Source organism: Lonchura striata, chromosome 3 (genome assembly GCF_046129695.1).
Source record: "Lonchura striata isolate bLonStr1 chromosome 3, bLonStr1.mat, whole genome shotgun sequence".
Lineage (NCBI taxonomy): Eukaryota > Metazoa > Chordata > Aves > Passeriformes > Estrildidae > Lonchura > Lonchura striata.
This window is the reverse complement of record NC_134605.1, coordinates 78,088,147-78,094,896: the sequence shown is the minus strand read 5'-3', so window position 1 is coordinate 78,094,896 and position 6,750 is coordinate 78,088,147.

Genomic DNA, 6,750 nt, shown 5'->3' with positions numbered 1-6,750 from the left:
TTCCATCTTATAACAAAAGCACCCAAATGGCCAACAACTCCTGATGACATTTCAGCATTTCTAGCTAAGAATGGTTGATCTGACCACTCAAGATGGCGAGCCACAGCCACTGGCTGTCGGGTTCACAAACTATTTTTGTCATAAGTATCTCTCCTTGTCTTCCAGAGCCACCTTGCTGTGCAGATGGAGAAGGGCGTTGGGACAATCTGTCACTAAATCATGCCCTTCCCCAAAATAGGAGAGAGGTATTTTCCATTCAGAAATCTGGATTTCCAAGTAAAAAGTTTTGGAATCTATTTTGGTTGAAGATAATTTTTGAAATTGTATTATAACATGAATTGTATATGGTGGTACTTATTGTGAACGAGTTAAGCATAATGCGGAGTTCAGCTTTGCCTTCTGGGCTTCGGCCTTTGACCCTTGGATGCATTTACATTGTCATTTGATATAGTTCAAGGAGGAAACACCTGCAGTTAATGTGAAACTTAGGCTTTCAGCTAAAAGATATATAGTCACTGTAACTGCATGACAGCTAAGCACTGTTGAAATGAGCTGAATAAACTCAAACAAGAGAAATACCCTGAAAGGAGCTGCACATTTTGCCCATTTAAGTAAGCTACAGAGTGGCCTGGGTGGGAGCTGGGGGAATTACCATGAGGTACTGTGCAGAGGTAGCAGTATGAGACTGCTTTAATTTTCAGATATACTATTAGTTAAAAGTCAGAGCTGCAGGATGTGAATGCTGCCAGATGCAACTGTTCATTCCTGCAAGCTAGTCAGCATACAGTTGGAGATCTAGGGATTAATTCCCAACCCCACATCTCAGCAGCTGCTTGGAGCACATAAGGAACTGGTACTGCAGAGCTCTTGCACAGTCAGCGTTGCCAGTCCAGAAGCAGCAGCCTCCCTCCTCTTCCTGCCTCTTGTTAAAAATACCCTTTGGATTTTTCATCTGCCTTTTGTTTAGACTTTTGCAGGAAGAAGCCATTTTGTGCTAGAACTTGTGGGGTTTTAAAACCAAACACCAAATATAGTAGCAAAATTGCAGTCAAATCCTACATGCTGGCAGTACTTCATGTAGCTTGTGTATCCTGTCATATGATCTAACTTGGTGAAAAAATAAACATGCTCAGCTGAAGCACATAGAAACTGGAAGTTTGCCTGAACACTGCTGCAACAAAGATTTTGTTATTTAATGCCACACTGAATTTGTGCTGAAAGTTTTTACTCATATTTATGTGTACTTTTTTCTCTAGTTATCTTTGGAAGGTGGATCTAATAGACCCACCTACCTTCAGAGCAAAGTAGCATATAGGCCCTTTTGGTGCAAAAAATATTACAGAATTAATGACAATCATAAGGTTTGATAAAATGAAAAAAATTTCAATTGAAGGTGTTTCTACTATAAAAGAAAAGCCAAGTCAGAGTGAACATATAGGCAGAATTCTGCTGAACACTTGCAAACTATGGATACATATTTCTGAGCTGATTCCTGAGGCTTACTTTATAGCTGATGGAGAGAACTGGGAGCTCCTCTTGCCTGGAACAGATGTTAGCTGTACACCCACCAAAACATGCTTTAAAAGTTCCTGCATTTTTCAGTTATCTGCAAAGGGAGATTACGCTAAATCCTCTGTGTTCTAGACTACCCTGGTTAGGTATTTTTTACATGTATGTATATATGTATGTATGTATATAGGTATAGCTGCATCTGATATACATAGCTCTCTAAACCTGAGGGAAATGTGTCCTGCATTTCCCCACAGTTTAGAAGAATTACAAGCATTTCAGTCAATATAGCCTCTTATTTTTAACAGTAAGATCCTTGAAGAACCGATTTCAAAGGTCTAAGAAGGGAGCTCAACCAGTAGGAATGGGCATCACAAAGGTCACCATGCAGAGTTGGGGGCATGCATACTAAGAAGCATCCAGCAGGAGCCCACAGAGGGAGTTACTCCCAAACCTCCTCTTTCTCTGGGAGGCAGAACACCTGTGTGACACAGGGGTTCAGTTTTTGCACAAAGGTCTGGTGCATCAATGTATGTTATTACGAATCTCAGGGAATTGTGCTAGGCAATGTGACACTGAACTACTATTTATTTGTCTCTGCAGGTCGTATAATTGTATGAGATGAGACTATAAATATGTTAGTTGATTATCTAAAGTCAGTTCAGAGTGGGGTTTTTGTGCTTTGTAGGATGTCTAATAAATTCAGCTACAAATTATTTATTCTAGAGAAGGTTTGAGATCACAGAAACTTATGATAATAGTTCTTTGTACAGAGCAATCACACTCTGCTTTTACAAATTCACAAAATGTAGAAGCGTTTGCCTCATTTATAATGCTACAGTTGGCTGCAGAATTAAACTCTTGATGGAATTAAGGAATCTAATATTCACATGCCTGTATTGTCAGTGGAAACAGATACGACTTACTTGCAAGAGAAATCATCATGGTACTCATTGTGACTAATACAGTCTCAGCTTTTAAAATCTTCTGTGTGAATTCAGACCTTGTAAATCTGGATTCAACAAGTGCACCTCCTCATCGATAAAAACAAGTGTGGCATTGTGTAATCAGTGCCCTTTAGCAATTGCACAGATGGATGGTGCCTCTCAGGAAAGCAATTACTGTCTGTTCTTCAAGCTTAGTTCTAAGGCAACCATCTCACAAAATGGGGGCTTTGCCAGCTGACTTTTAATTAGCATTATTTCAGAAATGAAGAATGATAGTGGGGAAACAAGTTACCAGATTGCTATAATTGATGAAGCAAGTGAGTGCCCAATCTGGACCACTGGATCAGAGTTAGTGTGAACTAACAAGATGTTTTACAATGTGAAGTCAAAATAAAGGTACATATGTTTCACCTTTTCTTTACTTCCTGAAGAATGAGGAGAATCATGCCAACCAGTTGACTCACGGTCTTCTGGCATCATTGCTGTAATAGTTCAGATGATTTCCTGGTTCAGAAGACGTGCAAAGACCCAAAACAAAGCTGAAGCTGTGTCCAAGTGACAGCTGTTCACAACTCTGAACCTCCCTGATTTAGTTATTCTATCTTTGGCAGCTACAGATAATGGCAGAAATTTTCTCTGGTGCATATTCTTCACCATGCAAATTGCAGAGCACACTAGATAGCTGGAGGCAGTTGCAAACTACCAAAATATTTTGCGTCACTGCCACTGTTTAAGGACAGTGTGAATGTGTTCATATGGTTTATACTTATATTTGTACTGACACTATGCTTCAGTTTAGCACAGTTCAGAATGACTTTTAGTTTGCACTGAATGGAAATAAAAACACAAAGGGTAGATCCTGCTGTAATAGGAAAGGCAGCTTTGATACTGTCCTGTTGCTCCCTGTCAATTACTTGGACCTTTGAGGACCATGTGGTGTAACCAACCTCATCACACCACCTCCCCATGGCTGACCCTCTTGTGATAGCCCATTATCTTTCCTTGGTCTACATTTTCATAGAACCATAGAATCAATTAGTTGGAAAAGACCTTTGGGATCACCAAGTCCAACCTTTGACTAAACACCACCAGGTCAATTAGACCATGGCACTAAGTGCTATGTCCACTCTTTCCTTAATACCTCCAGGCATGCTGATTCCAATGTTTAATCACTCCATTACCTTCCTGGGCAGCCAATTTCAATCTTTAATGACCCTTTCTGTGAAGAAATTCCTCCAAATATCCAACCTGAACATTTTGTGTAAGGCAGCTTGAATACACTGAAATGTTCTGGCCTACATGCTGTATCTTTGGCCACTCTGTACTTTTTTTCTTGCCTCTCATGTTTGCACTCATCCATGTGTCTAATCCCAGTTCTTCTCAATTTAGGCTAGTGCATGTTAGTTGTTGGCTTGTTTGTATTTTTTTTTTTAAGAAAGGACATCAGTGGATTTTCTTCTGCTATTCAGCAATCCTGAAATAAATAATCCCTCTTACTTGTAGCAGGTCCAGGTATTCAGGGCAATATTCAGTAGAGTGTCTTCTCTGACTAGTCTCATGAAAATCTTTTACCTTATCAAAAATATGTTAGTTTAGTCCAAGACACATTGTGATAGACTGCTGCACTAAGGGTTTTTGTCCTGGATATATTTATATATTTTTTTAAATTTTAAAATATGTTCTGGACATGATTAAGGAATGTTTAAAATCTGACAGTGAACATAAACTCTAACTTCAATATGAATACATACTTTATGGCATGCATACAAACCAGGATTACATTACATTTAGGGATGTTAATAGCATGTAATGGATTTTTACAATTTAGATTTTTTTGTACTCGGTATTTTTTTAGTAGGTTTTAGCTTAAGACCTAACCTGTGGCTCATAATGCCTACAAGCCAAAGGGAATAGAGGCTGGCAGGAACCAAGGAGACTGGGTATGAGGCCTGGTTACAGCAAAGTGTGAAATTCAGAGATAGCAAACTGAGAAAGGTAACACAGAAGATACCAGGGAGAAAACAAATTAAAAGCAGCAATCTGCTAGTGTCATTTTTAAATGCAGCTATTTGAAGATATGTGCATGAGCTAATATGCAAATATTAATATAGTGAGAAATCAAGTGGGATGTCAACCATATGCCATCATATAAGAGAAGCCCAAAAGAACTTCCCAACCAAGCTTATTTCTGATTTTTCACACAGCTGAAATGGGAGAATTTGATGTGTTTATCTCTAATATAGTAAATTCACATGCTGCTATTGATAAACATTTAGAATCTGAGTAAGAAATTCTGGTGTTAATGTATCTGTCCATCTAACAGGACAAAGCTGCAGCACAAAAATCATGACATGGTATCATGTACATTATCAGTACAAAACCAGGAAAACCTCAGTGTTCAATTTAAGAAAAAAAATTCTTAAATTCTACAATGACTTGCAAAGGACAGCACAGGAAATACGTAATTAAAGCAAACAGTTGCTATTGTATACAATTACAGGTTATTTTCTTTAATTCCTCCACTTAATCTGATGATGCATATAAAGATGGAGGGAGTTAATAGGTCAACATGTCTTTTAAAAATTGCTGCAGTACTTTCACAGAATGAGCTCCCTTAGTATCATCAGGAGTGCAATTTCACATGCAAGAAACCGCAGAAGTTTTGTTTTAGAGAAAAAACCCTGTTCTATCATGAAACATGAGAGCTCAAATGATGCATTTGAATTATGCTTTATCAGACTAGTTTGCTCCTGCCAATTACACTTCCATGCTAATGCACAGCATATTGGTAATCACAAGATTTTAGAAACATATTCCAGCATTGTAACATTTTAAATATCCATTCCAGTGCATGCTCAAAGGTGCATTTGAACTTTTCAAAGAACTCTTCACACACTCTGAGCTGCTGCCTGTTGAATTACTTACAGGGATTTCCTCAATTATAACAAGTTCTTGGAACCAGTAATTTATATTTATCTATCTCCTGACTTTAAAATGTCTACAGGATACTAAATTGGTTTGGGTTTATTGTAAATCAATGTTTTAAAAAGACATGGCTTGTTCATTAATGGTCCCTACCATTTCTAGTCAACTTCAATGATAAATAAAAAATGGATACTCATGGATCAGGTACTTTAGAAATATTGGACTATTTGGAAAGTAATTACTTCTTCCAGTTTCTAATTTTAGAAAAGGTGTATCAACACTGCCTTAAGTGGCTCTTGTAGCACATAGGGTATTTAATTTCTTTAAAATAAAAACTAGAATCTCAATAAAATTTAAAATATTTTTTTAAAGTAAAAGCAAGTTTTTAAATATATTTGCAAAAATAACCTTGCATGCTTCAACCAGCGTTCAATCACTTCAGCTAGAACGTTAGAAAATGATTACTCAAAAGTGAAATGAGTTATCACCTAACCTGAAAATACCAAAGTTAAACACTAAAACTAATGAATTTTTAACATTCGTTCAATTTTATATTTGAAACATAAGTAATCTGATGAAAATTACATTTACTCTGATAATATCGAATTGGAAGTCACCTTCACTAAATTATGCTAGATAGTCTGTTCCAGATTCTAGATGGGACTACTAGAGGCAACTTCACTGTCTTAAACAAGTTGATGGTCTCTAATACAAGGGCATGCATGGCTACACAGAACTCAGGCCAAATATATGGAAGCTACATTTAGTAATGACTCGTAGCATAGCCTCTATGATGAGATAATTCACACATAAAAACAAAACAAAACAAATCTGGCCCAGCCTGGTAGGTGTTCGTAGTCCCACATAGTCACCTACACCTGGTGGTGGGGTGAAGGGAGAACAGAGATTGTGAGCCAGTGGGGGAATCTCAACAAAATGAAAGACAAACACATGGCCAGAAATTATGGCAGTCCTTCAATGAAAGTCATGTGGACTGGAAAGCTGCCAAAAGGTGTCTCTTACCCATGACTGCTTTGGTGAACTCTGAAAACAGCTTTGCATTACTTTAACTGAGGGGCTAGTCAGAATAATTGCCCTCAACTAAGATGATAAGTGGTGACAGTACCAAACTACAGCTACTGTCACTGTTCTTCACACCAGCACCAGGAGCAGTGATTTTTACTATTATCAGTATTTCTTACCTTCCTGAGCCCCTAGAACTGCATTACTTATTACACAACTCCTGACAGGGTCATTGGTTCTATCTTCTTGCCCGCCTCCAGAGCTGTTTTGGCTAGGGGCAAATTAGCTGTGCATAAGGTGCATTTCTCCTTACCTGTTTCTGGTGTACAGCAAGCTGCCTCCCATT